The sequence below is a fragment of the Homalodisca vitripennis genome, chromosome 2, assembly GCF_021130785.1.
Source record: "Homalodisca vitripennis isolate AUS2020 chromosome 2, UT_GWSS_2.1, whole genome shotgun sequence".
Lineage (NCBI taxonomy): Eukaryota > Metazoa > Arthropoda > Insecta > Hemiptera > Cicadellidae > Homalodisca > Homalodisca vitripennis.
This window is the reverse complement of record NC_060208.1, coordinates 40,592,326-40,608,103: the sequence shown is the minus strand read 5'-3', so window position 1 is coordinate 40,608,103 and position 15,778 is coordinate 40,592,326.

Below are 15,778 nucleotides of genomic sequence, written 5' to 3'. Positions count from 1 at the left end.
TACTCCTAAATGAATCATCCTCTTTAAGCTTTGAAACAACTAAGTTATTTCATCTGAACCTTTCGTAGGTTTGACTCTAAATTTAATGTTATTTCGTTTCGGATGTATTCTTGATCCTTGATAGAAATTCATCCACTTGCGTCAAAGGAATAATGTTTAGCAGACCTGGTCTGCAGAATTATGACGTGTATTGTGATGCTTTGATGTTTTAAATCCATATTTACTAACTGTTAGGATAGGAATTTTTTTATATGTCGGAAAGCTCATCTGTGTTTCGGCAAAACATTTGCATGCTGTGGTATATTGTCTCTTTCATTTATTACTCGCACGAGCGAGCCGTCCACCTTCCCGCTGTGGGTGTTGCCGTTTGCGCCTTCAATTCATTCACTACTACATTGCTACTCACCTGTCTTGTGGGTTTCGGTTCTTTGAGTGTTGGCTGTGCACTATTGTATCTATTGCTGTGGTTCATACTTTTGAACAGTGTCTGCAACATTAAAATAGACTTTCATGTTTTTTCCTTCATTTTAATATTGTTTGGGTGTTTTTTTATTTGTGAATTAATTTATTGAGAATAATTTACCAAATATTACATCATTATAAGAAAGATAATTATTCTAAATTATATCATGCTTTCGAATAGCATGTGTTATGACAACACATTGAATTTTGAATCCTTTTTATTCTTACACATGATCATTAAAATTTTGATAGCTCGTGGCATGTCAAATACACCAAAGACTGCCATCGAAGATATATTACACTAACAGTTTTGACGATTGTACTGAGTCTATTGTTTAGGAGTTATGCATGACCTTAACAACGTTACAAGCAAATCATCCTCACAGTACTTAATCTGACCGTGTGCTAAATATACTTGTGCTAACGTATTTACGCGATTGGATGAATAACCGAGAACTTAAACTCAATCTTTAAGTTGCAATTAAGGTAATATTACAAGACTGGACTCGAGTCCAGACATGAAAAAAAATCAAAACTGAGGAGATTAATATTTTATTAAGCTAGAATTTCCGGGAAAAATAGATCCTCATTTTAAGAACAGAAGCGTCAATCTTCTAGCTTAATCAAAGTGAAGGCCAATCTAGAGAATTTAACTGATGAATGTTGGTCATTAAAATCTCCAGTCACCGATACAGATGGGTTTAAAAAAAAATCAAACATCAAAGATTCAAATTTTGATAAGTCAGAACTGACGGGTACTGTAACGGAGCTGAGGTCTTCTATTGTTGAGATTGAAATAAATCCTGGCTGAATGGTAGATGATTGAGGACTCTATCCTTGATAGGCCTACCTACTTTTAATATTTTTTTTAAAAAAGGCAGCGTATCTGAAGTTTTTATTTGGGGCCTACAATGACTCAACTAGTAAAGCATCGTAGTTTTACTTATGTGAATGCCCATTTAATTAATTGAATTTCTATGCATTAGAGTCAAGTCTCTAATTTATAATTTAGACACTCGTTGGTATTGGACTCTTATTGTTTGTCGACATTAGCGTTCAGGAGTTTTATCACTTGAACTCAATTCACAATATCAATATGTACCTGTATGCTTTAACAAGAGTAGTAGGTAATCTTAAGTTCAAGATTATGTGAATTGAGTTGCTCTAAACACAACGACTGTTATTAGTGTGGCTTGAACGTACTTGAGAACACAAAGTTTATTAATGATGATTTGTAAAAATTTTTTTTCCATGACTGGTACAAGCTTTTCACGGTAAACTCAAGTAATCGGTCAATCAAAGAAACTTATTTACCAGTTCTTATCTAGTCAAATATCAATGATACATTTTAAGCTATAATAATGGTTCAATGTTCGAAAATTATCCTTTACACATTCATTTAATGTATTTAGTTTTAAACGTGACCCAGAAAACGATTTGAAACTCTCTGTAGGGAACTTTTCATGATAGTGAAATGTATTTCAATATTAAAATGTACGAAATATCCAATATTAATATTGACTGTTTATAATAACAGATAAGCCACAATAGATTTTGAGAAATACAAGTTATCTAATGACTAGCGGTTTTCTCAGATGGTAGTACAGTTTTAGTTACATTATATTCTCTTCTATAAAGCTTTGACCATCACTCTATAAAACTTGCAATTCAGTTCCAGTTCAGTGAAGTGAAAGTCCGGAAAGTGAGGTGACCGCATTTATTTACTCCGAAAAGTTCTACGTTTCATAATATACAAATGTTCAAAACTTATAGGACTAAAAATTCATTATAATTTTGCTTGCTAAAATCAATATTCCATATCTAATGAGCGTTACTCTATAGATGTTTTGATTTTCAGATTGTAAGCGTTAAGAAACTTGTTATTAAAGGTAAAATATGAAAACAATTGTCTTAAAATTGTATATGTAAGATGGATAAATTGTACAGATATATTGTTATCGAACGTAACACGAAATATGTTGGTCTAATAATCGTTTCATAGTTTAGTATTCAAACAACAATTTAATATAACAACAGCAATAAATATAAAAAGAATATGGATCATGTTTGAATATTCATAAATAACTGAAAGCCAAATCACCTTTCTCAATATAGCTTGTTGAAATGAAATAGCACTTAGAAACTAATTAATGGAACTTGTTAAACATCCACTTGTGAGTATGAACTGACTGAAGTCAAATATTTTAATAAAATTGTTAGCCGATATAAAAGAAACCCTGTTCTGCTTTCACTAGCATAACCAGTCCAATTTTATTATGGTAAAGCTTTATCAAATTAAATGCCCTCAATAAACAAAACATATACTTTTATTTAACTAATAGTAATCAGAATATAATGTACATCTTTATTTAGGTCATAGTATTCAGCTCTGCTTAATATTTATATAACTACTGACAAAAGACTTTGAATTATATCACAAAATTAAACTAAGACGTTAGTATACATATTTGATTATCGTTGTAAAATCAATCTAAGAACTGGAAAATGTAATTTATCTGAAACCTTTCTGTGTGTCTGTATGTCTGTCTCTGCTATCTGTCACAAATGATATCTCGAAAACAAACTATCCTACAGACTAAATTTGGGATGAATCTTTATTTATATGTTAAGAATACTGAGCCTAGTGCATGTTGGTCCATGGGTCCATGGTATTTTGCTGTGGATTTTTCAATACTTTTACATCGGTCTTATGTGTAACCACGATGTCGACCCAGCAGGGATCACTTCTGGCTGGTTTATACCTACCAGTTGAACCCACCACTGGGCACAGCAAAAACCGATGTGCCACTTCAATCTGGGCAACCTAATGGATGTTCAGTAGCGGCACATCACTAACTGCAAATGTTGAGATTCTGGGGTTCATGGGCAATTCGATAGGTCTAGTCCACTGTGGAAGATGACTGTTGGAGTTGGTGGGGTTTGTTCCCTTACCTCAGAGGCTCTTGTTAACCTCAACAAGGGTGTGCCACCCCCTGCCTACTTTGACTGGAAAGGCTGGTTCAGAGCTGGCCTCCCCTTCTTCCGGGATGACTTTGAGATGTAGTGCTCTAATTCTTCCTCATGGATCTTGATTGGAGGCGGCCCCTACTCCCTAACCTTACCCATCCTGAATATCCTATCACTCCGGAAGCAGCGCAAAGGTTCTTACAGGACTAAGTGCAATTTATAAGCTTCTTGTCCTAAGGAAAAAAAAACACACGATTTCAATGAGATAATGGCAGGATAAATAAAATATTAAACAATCTTAATATAATCATATGAGATTGAAACATGATATATTAACACATGTACATTATTCATACAGTAAAAAGAAAAGATAATAGATTTAAAAAAGTTGTTTCCACAAGTTGATACTTTTGTGTTGTAATACCTTTTCCACCTTTAAACATAGACAAAAACAAAAAGGGTACTGACATTCTAATAGCATATCCTAGATTTTTGTAAATAATTAACAATCAGTTTGTATTTCAAACGGTATCCAATGTATCGATTACATAATAATACTCAAACCATAAGAATATTTCAATCAGCAAGTACTGTTAATGAAATGCTTTTAATATTTTCTAAACTTTTTCTTATGAACGATATTTATATATTTCAAACGGTTTCAAAGAAAATAAATTATACGTAAATCCTATAAGAATATTTCAACCAGCAAATACTGCTAATGTAATGAATTTAATATTTTCTAAACTGTTTTATGAACGATATTTTATTATTTGAAAAGGTTTATAAGATATCGATTACGTGTAAATCCCATAAGAATATTTCAATCATCAAGTACTGTTCATATAATGCTTGTAAACTTGTGTTACCTTTTCCTTATAACCGATATTTATGTATTTATAACGGTTTTTAGATTGAGTATATACAAATCACTTGAGAATAAATTAATTGTATTAAATGTTGACAACATATGTTTATGAGTTGGTAGAATGGTTGTTTCTAAAGGTTTTGAGATTGAGTACATACGCATCACATGAGGATAAATGAATAATATTTAATGTTTATAACATATGTTTATGAGTTGGTAGAATGGTTGTTTCTAAAGGTTTTGAGATTGAGTACATACACATCACATGAGGATAAATGAATAATATTTAATGTTTATAACATATGTTTATGAGTTGGTAGAATGGTTGTTTCTAAAGGTTTTGAGATTGAGTACATACACATCACATGAGGATAAATGAATAATATTTAATGTTTATAACATATGTTTATGAGTTGGTAGAATGGTTGTTTCTAAAGGTTTTGAGATTGAGTACATACACATCACATGAGGATAAATGAATAATATTTAATGTTTATAACATACGTTTATGAGTTGGTAGAATGGTTGTTTCTAAAGGTTTTGAGATTGAGTACATACACATCACATGAGGATAAATGAATAATATTTAATGTTTATAACATATGTTTATGAGTTGGTAGAATGGTTGTTTCTAAAGGTTTTGAGATTGAGTACATACACATCACATGAGGATAAATGAATAATATTTAATGTTTATAACATATGTTTATGAGTTGGTAGAATGGTTGTTTCTAAAGGTTTTGAGATTGAGTACATACACATCACATGAGGATAAATGAATAATATTTAATGTTTATAACATATGTTTATGAGTTGGTAGAATGGTTGTTGCAAATGAACTGGCTTACTGTTTCCAACTGAGATTAAATAAGCACTGAAAATATTCAATTAATTCTAGTTCTTTTTACAATTATTAGCTTTTTAAAAATATTATGAATGTAACAATGTTCTAAAAGTAAAAGATTTTAACATAATAGTATTAGTTTGGTAGCGTTAAAGAAAATGATTAATTTCACTTTGGATGATCATTTTTTATATTGTACTGGAATTGAGTGGATGCAGGTAACTGTAAATATTAACTAAACGTTAAAAAAAAATTAAATACATATTTGACAATACGAATAATATTGTCAAATAAGTATCAATACTCAGTGTTTTTTTAAAAATATTGTTGTGGTTTGAATGATTTGAATGTAATTTTAAGATTTTATCAATACATTTCCATTTGTTATCAGCTTTACCAGCAATTCTTCTATGTTTCCCATATACAGAAAACCTAATGACTACATATTCATTTTCTTCAACTAAAGTTTTATTTTCAATTTAAATAATTTTATTAAAAGACTTACAAACATATTGAGAATAAATTAACCTACAATGTTTAAGCAATACAGAGTTCTAAGGTATTTGTACTCCTATGTATTAGATATCAGGGACTCTTACCTATATTTGAGTGAATATGTACATCTTGTATTTTATATGTTAGGAGATGGATATTGAATTAATCATTGGATCTGATTTTAAATAGAATTTGCTTCATAATTGAAGGCTGGGTGTTACTGAATTCCAATAAGATGAAGTTGAGATCGCCGCACAGCCCAATGTATTATGACGTCACACAGAATAAGGGTCTCTGCACAAAGGCAACGGTCTCTCTAAAATAATATGTTTGCAAGGAAAACAAATTTATCAATATTGTCTTGACTACGCAACACTCAGTTTTTTCGCAATTACTAACATTTTATTTTATAATATAATAAGAACCGTTAAAATGATTTTTCTGTTCATGTAAGGCACTTTAACTATGGATTCCTGGTTCTGGTGTGTTACATAATACTATAATAACAAATCCTTGTATAAAAATATCTATAGAAAAGTCAAACTCTGCAAACATATGGATATTTCATTGTTTGTTTCTATTGGATTATTGACTATCGTTTATTATTTTAATCGGGATCCATAGTTGATGTCACTCGAAAGTTTAACTCCCTCACTGGATTAAAATAAAAAAGCTCGATCTAAATTGAAAAAACGAGGCTCAAATGAATTCAAGCAGTACACTGGACATGAATAAATCAGTTGAAAAGTTAAACTGGGTGAAAGTTTTGAAACGTTTAAATTATGTAATGAGTTCAGCGAAGTTGGTGTTGAAAGTTCACACGCTATTGAAATCGCAGTAAAGTTTTACCTAGCTAAAAGGCCTCCCTTCTACGTAAACTTTAACAATTCAATATGGTATTAAGTTACATTCAACTAAAGAAAGGGCGTTCAAAACATTGAATTCCAATACGAGTTTAATAATTGTAAATATAAGTCTGACTTTAAATATTATAATTTGTTACAGACTCCGGATATTTAAAGCTTTTGGTAAGATGTTAACCAGTGCAACGCAAATTTCTTAAATATTATCTTTTCATATACTAATAAGACTACGACAGCAGAACATAATTGTATTCCATATAAAAAATTGACAGAAAATGTTAACAGGTAACTGCATTTGTATTTTAAAAGGTACCCATTTCATTCTTAACCGTAAACGACAGAGGGATGAGACGTATATGTTGAAACTTCTCCAAGTCTTGGACTCCAAAAACTTGTAATTTAGAATCATTTTGTGATCGGAAATTTGTATTCATTGCTCCTAGAGGCTGTTGGTTTTTTAAATATTATGTTATGTTCTCGATGCTGAAAACCCGGAACTTTGTAGATTCATATAATCAGCACATTTTAACTAGATGGTGGAAAGTCCCCAAAAATAAGATTTGAAACGAGTGTTAGTAGCAATACCTTTACCGATATCTTAATATCTCGTCGTCCTAAAGTTTAGGACCTCCAAAATCAGCCTCAACTTCAATGAGGTTTGTTATGGATTTAGGTGAGAATCAACAACTCTTCAAATCTATCGTTCTATACCCATAGGGCTTATTCTCTTGCTTTTAGTATATTTTAAAGTGCAAGCTTCTAATTAATCTTGAAAAACTGCTTCAAAAGTTGCTTTAGCGCTGATTCATGTTAACATTATTGGCTTCTATAGTAGGTGATATTTATGGAGCTTGATACGCTTTTCCAGGAAAGAGTCAATAAAATTGGAATATATGAGACCTAAATCATCAAACGTAAATAAAACTTCAATAATGAAAATAAAGTATCAATATATTTAATCAATATATTTAATAATTAAATAAATGTCTGGTCACTCGGCCGGTGAAGCCCTTGGAGGTGAAGTGAAATATGAGGATTACTCTTTTTCGCTTAATGGTTATGATTTTTTTGTTCTCTTAGGAAAAGAGGCTTATAAATTGCACTTAGTCCTATAAAAACCTTAGTGCTGCTTCCGGAGTGACAGGATATTCAGGATGGGTAAGGTTAGAGAGTAGGGGCCGTGTTTGCGGTTAGTGATGTGCCACTTCTGTACATCCATAAGGTTGCCCAGATTTAAGTGACACATCGGTTTTTGCTGTGCCCAGTGGTAGTTCATCCGGAAGGTATTAACCAGGCAGAAGTGATTCCTGCTGGGTATAGGTTACGATTTACCTTTGTACTTGAGAAAGAAGTAGATTGACTTTAGTTAATTATTCTATTTAAAATAGCTCATCAAATATTAATTTTAAGCCTCAAAACCAGATTTAGTACGATTTAGGTCTCACTTGTATGTTGATAATTAATGTTCTATAAAATAATTCTCGATAATTCTTGTACGAAAAATACACTTAACGAAAGTATCTAAGGCTTTTGAGCACTTGGAGCATAGCATATTTACAAAAACATTTACAAACTGATTGACACAGTTACAATTGGCAAGTTGTGAGCAACGAGCGTTTATTAAAATGCTAGAGGAGGAACGACAGACAAGTGAGAAGTAGTGTGGTAAAAGCTCGTCCTTTGACCGGGATGTTATCTGAATTCTTAGAGTAAGAAATTTCAAAAATAATGAAACCAAACTTTACCTATTGGATGAGCGAGTATCGACTTTAGTCTTTAAAATACTATAAAATAAACCAAAAATATAAAGATGCATTATTTACTCTCTTTAAATAGTTCAACGTTGGTTTTACAGAATTCCCTGTGATTATAATGTGGTTATTACAGTATACACATTCAAACTATATTAAAATATAATTTATAATCTAGTAAAATGAAACTACTAGCGTAGTATGATAGCGTATTCAATGAAATATTTGTTGGAGATTTTTCCATGAGTATGTAATAATTAACATGTTGAGTATATAATTCCGTTAAATATACTAGTAATAGTATTGACTTGTTAGTATAATCTGAATTTTTAACGTTAAAGACATTTCAATTGGATTTAACATTATTCCAATTTGAAAAACAACGATATTTGAGGATAAACAATGTTATTTAACTGATATTTAATTATTACCTTTGCCCATTTACTTTCTCACTAATTTTTAATAAAAGGGTCTTAATTAAAATAATTCTTTGCTATTAAAATACAAAACAGGACAATCCTGACCGTCCTTGTGGCAGCTACTTGATTATGCAGCTCGAGAATAAACACAATTGTGTGACTGACAATTTTCAATTTTCTTTCCCCATTACCTTTCTCACCAAGGCTAATAAAAATAAAATGATCTTACTTAAAATACTACAGATCCCCTAATATAGGATACAAAGCAGGCTAAACCTGATCGGCAGTGAGGCTACTGCATTATTATACAACGTTAGAATAAAAAACATTATTAACTCACTAATTACTTATTTATTTCCTTTTTCACCAAAACTGACCCAACACACTATTCCTCTATTACTTAGTAAGGCATAAAGATACACTACTACTTTATTATTCGCTCAATCACCCTTAAATATATCACTATTCGAGTTCTCACATTGGTTCTATTTCTCACCTCCTAATCTATATTGCCATTATTCTCCAGGGCTGTTCAACCTATTATATGTGTATTTGTATTATTGCAGTGGTCTTATGTGTAATAGCATATATTATTAAAAGTGTAAGTAATGTGTTTGTAAAGAAACATATATAACTAACCAAAATAACAAAGTAAAATAATGTTCACAAGTACATTTATATCATGCAGAATATTGTCCATTAGTACTGTTACAAAAACAACGTTAAAATCAAAATATTAGTTTTTAGATATTCATATGACCAGTAGGATGTATACAGTCAGACTGTACTTGTTATAGAGCTGCCACACTTCCCGAACTAAAGTCTGTGTTATATTACTCTAGTAGAAAGGAGAGTTAGTATCGAACCAGCAACTCGACTGGTGTGTAACATTTGAACAGTCAAATGAAAGACAAGTCGAGATTCAGACCCAACTGGCGGGCGAGTCTAGAAAGTAATTTCGGTGGGAAAACAGCAATTAGAGCATTTTTATAATCTAAAATCGGCCTATTGCATATATTATAACTCAACCATCAATATCTGAACTGATGGTTTATCTAGAAAGGTGTTGAACTTCATACGTTCAACATATAGAAAAATTAATAAAACAAACAATCAGCAGTTGGTAATCTCGAAAGAAACATAGGAAAGGATGGTTTAGTTTACGAGTAATAAAACATAAATTCTGTAATAAAAGATTGTAAGGGACACTATTTGGATTTTCAGCGTAATCGTATTGTTCATTGTTATGCATCAGGTAAACATAAAAGAAACAAACGTCCAAATATATAGGACGAATGACTTAATACTCGTTTAGATTTTGAAAGGACTATTTCTAATATTTTAATGAAATGAAAAAAATTAAAAAATGCCTTTATTAAAGAGACGGATTTAGGGCTATTAAGCCCTCCCTACCACTGAACCATATATTGTATACAGAAAATTTACAATAATTTATACAAATGTGCTTAATTATTAACTTGTTCTTAAGTTAATGCTTACGTACATCTGATTAAAACTCTAAAAAATTTAAAACTACCTGATAGGTATGGCGAGGGTTGTGTTTTTATTTCTCGCAAGTACTACGGAGAAGATTTGTTGTTGCAAAATACCAACAAAATGTAAGACTTCAAGAATTGCCATTTAAAAATGGTAAGAATCATTCTTCCAACATTTGGACGGCTATTTTCTCTATATTCGGAAAATACTTTTTCTCAAGTTTAGACAGTAAAAAATACATTTCCAAAAACATTATCTCTATTTCCCATAGAATTCAATTTATTCAATTTTGAAATGATTTCCACAAAATTTGCATTGATACACATGAAACTATTGTACGATTTCCGCGTATAATGAACCGTAGTTTTCTAGATATGGCTAGTAAACTGGGCCAAATAACTTGGTCGGTTGAGTCGACTAATGTAAACAATGCTTGAACGCAGCATGAGATTGATATTGCTGATTGGCTAGCGGATGCCGCTTACTCATTCGACTGCCGGATGAGTGCTCAAGCTGCCATGATATGTGAAACAACAACACCGTTGACCATTTCTTCCACATAATCGATTCGGTGGTTAGTTAATGATAATTTAAAGTTTCTAATATTAAATTAACATTTAAGTTACTTTCAAAAAATGTTTAATCTAACTATTGAATCAATATCGTTAATTTGTTTAAAAGATTGTTTTTATAACAATACATTTTTTGTTTTGCACTTTTATATTTATTGTTTTTATGTGGTTTTTATTGAACTGATTTTTAAATTAATTTAATGCAGTATATGTAGTTGGTTACCTGTTATATATTTTTATCGTAAAAACTGTACAATCTTGAACTATTGTACTGATTAATGTACTAAAGTATACATGTTATTTTTTATTGATTTCTAAATGGAAAGATTGATATTCTGAGTTCTATAAAAAAACGGGTAATACTAATTCTCTGGTAATTACTGGATGGTTTGGTACCGACTGCATCAAATTGGCGATCGCTACTTTAAAATGTTTAACAAAGATTGAAAATAATGTGGAAAATGAAATGACATGAGAAAGACAAACTCTGTTTATATAAAAGATCAAATATAAGCAACTGGAGTGTTAAAATAATGCGCAAAAAAATGAAGTGTCTAGATCAAAAATATCTATTGCTTGCGATAGTTTTTTTAATGCCAAATCCATAATTCAAGTATTTTCAAAACCAAATTCCACAATCATTAATAAACCTTGAAATCCGAAGTTTGTCCTGAATCCACACAGTTAACCTCTCTGACATTTAACCTGGAGACCACAATCTTAACAGTGCCAAACCGGACTTTTAGCCGGACAACCTGACAGTATGCAAGGACAGGATCGTTCAGCGGCCATCTAAGCAATAGCTCAATCTTGCTTGACTAAGTAACCGATAACCACCACGATAACCGCCGTTCCTGCTACACTATCACATTGGCAAGGAAATCAAGGCACCAATGGACTTAAAAGATGGAGGCTACTAAGCTTTAGGGCAACAAGGGTTGGATGGTTCTACTAAAGATATTTTATCTCAGATAAAATAAAAATACTATTTTATTGACAGGAGGTTCAGTGATTGAATTTTTGAAAAAAACAAAAAAATACTCGTTTTTGAAGATTTTGGATAGACCTCCTTAATACAATATAGTGATAAATTTGTTTTAAGAGCGACTAAGTGGACTCTACACTCTTCCTATTGAGGCAAGTCCACAAATAACGTCCACATTGCGTACCGTAGTTTACTTTCAACGATATTTCAGGTAATGAAAATTTGGTTTGTACTGTAATGGAAGTAATTTCTTATTAACCCTGTTGTGTAGCGTGTATAACATTAATCCATTATAACACAGGGACGTAATGTTTATCTTTAATATTTCGTTACATGAATAACTTTATATACAATTTCAACGAGCTACATTAGGTTACTGTAATAGAATCAGATGATTGCTTCTAGTCTCTGATTGGCCATATGTCAACGCATTTTACGTACCCCTTTTACGTTCCCTTGTATGGTGTGGAGTTCCTAGGCCAAGCACATTGTGTATTCTCGCTCTTCCTCTTATGTGTTTAGTTTTCTCCTTCGTCCCGTGTTTAAATGCAGTTAGTAACTGTGGGTTTACGTTTTCCACTCCCCTCCATCTATGCTGCTAAGTGAATTTTGAGTTTGGTGAAATGAGAACCTTTATATTCGCACTTATTATCTTTTAAAGAAAAGAACGACTTATATATTAATATTCCTTCAATTATCCTAAGAGGTGGCCTACAGTCAAGCACTGAATACACTACAGTCCTTTTTCGCATCACTGAAGTGTACTATAAAACATACCGGTTTGTAATTTAATCAGTTTTACAGCACCGATATCAACCGATAATATTTCCTTCCTGGGGAAATTTATTATCCCAGTCCAAAACCCAAAAGATGGCATGGCGTTCTTTTAGTAAAGCAAGAAGGTTTCCTCCTGCTCATTACATAACCTACAGAGCGGGTCATTTCTAAAAGTAGGGATGGTTTTTCAGATGCCATACTATATAATCAGGTTCTAACTTGAGACAGAAATTTGACCAAAGAGAGATTAGATACCCTGCGGAAATATGACTATAGTCCACCCTACTCATCCAGATTTTTGAGTAATAGACCTTTATGAAAGCCTCAAAACATGTCATTGCTTAATATGTTTATCTCTATAGTGTCATGTATGAAAGAAATAAAACCTTGTACCACCATTTTGTATTATATTTATTTACCTCATGAAAAAAAATCAATTGAATCGTTACAAAAAAATACTTAAGTGATTCCAGAGTAAATTTGAATACGAGTACATTCTCTTAGTAATTACCTTTTGTATGATAATATAACGGATAAAATGATTAACTAAGAGCCCGCGCTTTACCCTAAAGGGACCGTCTTACTAGTAAATGAATTATGCATTAAGACCGCCCGACCTTATTGGCCAAGTTGGGGCATCGATTGCTTTAATAAGGTTACACCCAACTTAAGTAAGCTAATTGAAATTGATTTTAACCTCAGCTGATAACTGGATAAACCTCAACTGTAGTTTTTTCTTAGAATTTCAGTATGTATGTCTGTGTACGTGTGCTGAAAACAGTTTAAAGAACTGTACTTGGAAGACTTTCATAAAACTATTAAGAATAACATATTGAAAGTATTGAAAGTTTGTATTACTGTTACACTTTATAGAAACGAAGAGTAATTTACGTTTTATCTGTTATAATACGAGAATTGGTGTCGTAAATTATATGAACGTCAACAAATGTAACTGTGAAATTGTTTAAAGTAAAATAAAATTTCAATATTTACATACAGTGTACCTAAAATAAGAAATAGAATTTTTATCAAACATACTATTATGTAAAAATATAAAACATTAGATTATATAAAACGTATTTTTTACAGTTGGAATATATACATACGAGCAATTTTACAATTTTAGAGAGAGAAAGGTGTACAAATGGATAAAGTTTATAGATGTGTATATCATAGTACGGCCAATTTCACAGAAGTTCATCTACTACACATCACGGATAGAGCAGACATTGATTAACCTCTTCATGAAAGAATAGTCACATGGTCTTCACACTATCACACTATCTCCACAGTTGACAATATATTATAACTTGAGCAATACAATGTAATCTCGCCTAAATTGATTGCCTGCACAAGCTTCCCACAAAACCACTCTATAGGTAAGATATGGAAAAGTCAAAATAAGCCGTTATTAATACTCGTACATGAATTGGGCAGTATTTGTCTAAAGGTCTCAATACATAAATAACTGAGGCTAATTTGGTGTCAACTGAATTAATACAAACATTCCACATCAACCCGCAGTAAAGGTATATTCCCAGAAATTTGTAGAGTGTACCTTTTCTAGTATGGATTCTGCGAAAATGTTGGCCGGCACATAATTTAAATTGATTGGCCGAAAAACGAAATTTAATACGTTTGATCTAAAGAGATCGTTATGAGATTGAGGCTGTGAAAATATTGGATACACATGTTCAGGTCAACGACGCCTGTTTTTTCAATCATTTCTTTGATTTTACACTTTTGGTTTTCTTAACATTAGTTATTCTTATAACAATATTTTCAAAATTCAGTTTTATAATAAATTTAAGGAGGTTGTTTATTATATATTCCAGCACAACACTAATATAGAACTGAGTGGTAAATGCCCTCAGTTTTAAATACTGAAACTTTTCATAGTTATCTAAAAGAGCACTCGATTCTTTTGCAAGGACTTTTCATTTAATTTCAAGGATTGTTTATAAATACTTAAGAAAATTGCAAATATACCGAACAATGGCCACACATATTTCAGTTAAAATATACTATTTATACATTATGTAGGTGTGTTAAAGTTGGTTACAAAATAGTCGTAAGATTCTTTTAGTGAAACTGTATATAAAATGTATACTGGCTCAGAGTAAAGGAAACAAAAAGTATTTTTTTCCGAGTTGTTGCTTAATTAAGTAACCGAGCTTGCCTAAAACAGTGTAAACACGGAATTTAATACATATCCAAACAGCTCCGCTCTGGCTAATCGCTTTGTCAGCATAATTAAGGAACTTTTTACTTTTCCATTTTCTTGATGTAAATTTATCGAGCACTAACTATACTTTATAGTAATTATGTAATATCTCTTACTTTTTAAATCTTAAAATGTAATACCATATATATTATTATTTTTTAAATCTTTGAAAACGAAGTTTGAAAAGATATTTGAAAGTTAATAATAGTTAAAAAAATGTATTTATTTGCAGGAGTATGATTTGAATTATGTTGGTTTTGTACGCATCAGCCTACCTACTTTAATTGGCTAAGCCGTCAGCCAGCTTGGTTCTTCAAATTTTACTATGGCAGTCGTTTAAAATTACAACTGCGTTATTTATGAACCTTAAGGTAAAATTATTCTGTAATGCTTGTAAAATGTATTACAGATATATTCTTAATACTTTCATGGTATCTCGGACGATTTTGAAGATATCAATTAAGTGTAAAAACCGTAATAACTTTTCTATTACTAGGTAGATAGCGATGGTTATGTTAAAACAAGTTCAGCTTGGTATAACTTAGATTTTTGAAATACCTTGACTACCTTTGTTGGCCAGCTTAGCTTAGTATGCCATTTATTTCCATTATGGTAGCCGTTAAAAACTTAACAAAGTCACAACTCATTAGATATCATAAATCGTACAAGCTTCTTCTGGCTGAGCCGGAAGAGCTATTTTTATAAACACTCCATAACAATATACATGCTATTTGTATGAAGTCAATATATGCTCATTAAAAATAAAGCCTAATTGGATTGAATTATAATTTTTTTAACAAAACATATTTTTGAACATTTCTAACATGGTATTGAATCCAATTAAATTTGCAGCAATTTACTCACCAATTTACTCTCATTTCAGACTGAATTGAGATTTTAACGGTCTTTAGTCGATATTAAACTCCAGGTGTACTAAAGCTCAACCAGCACCACATGAAACGACAGCCACCTTGTCGCACAAGGTAACATAGAGCTCTATAGTGACCACGGAGAGCTTTGACGTATTTCAATGTCCTTCCAAAACCTTCTAATG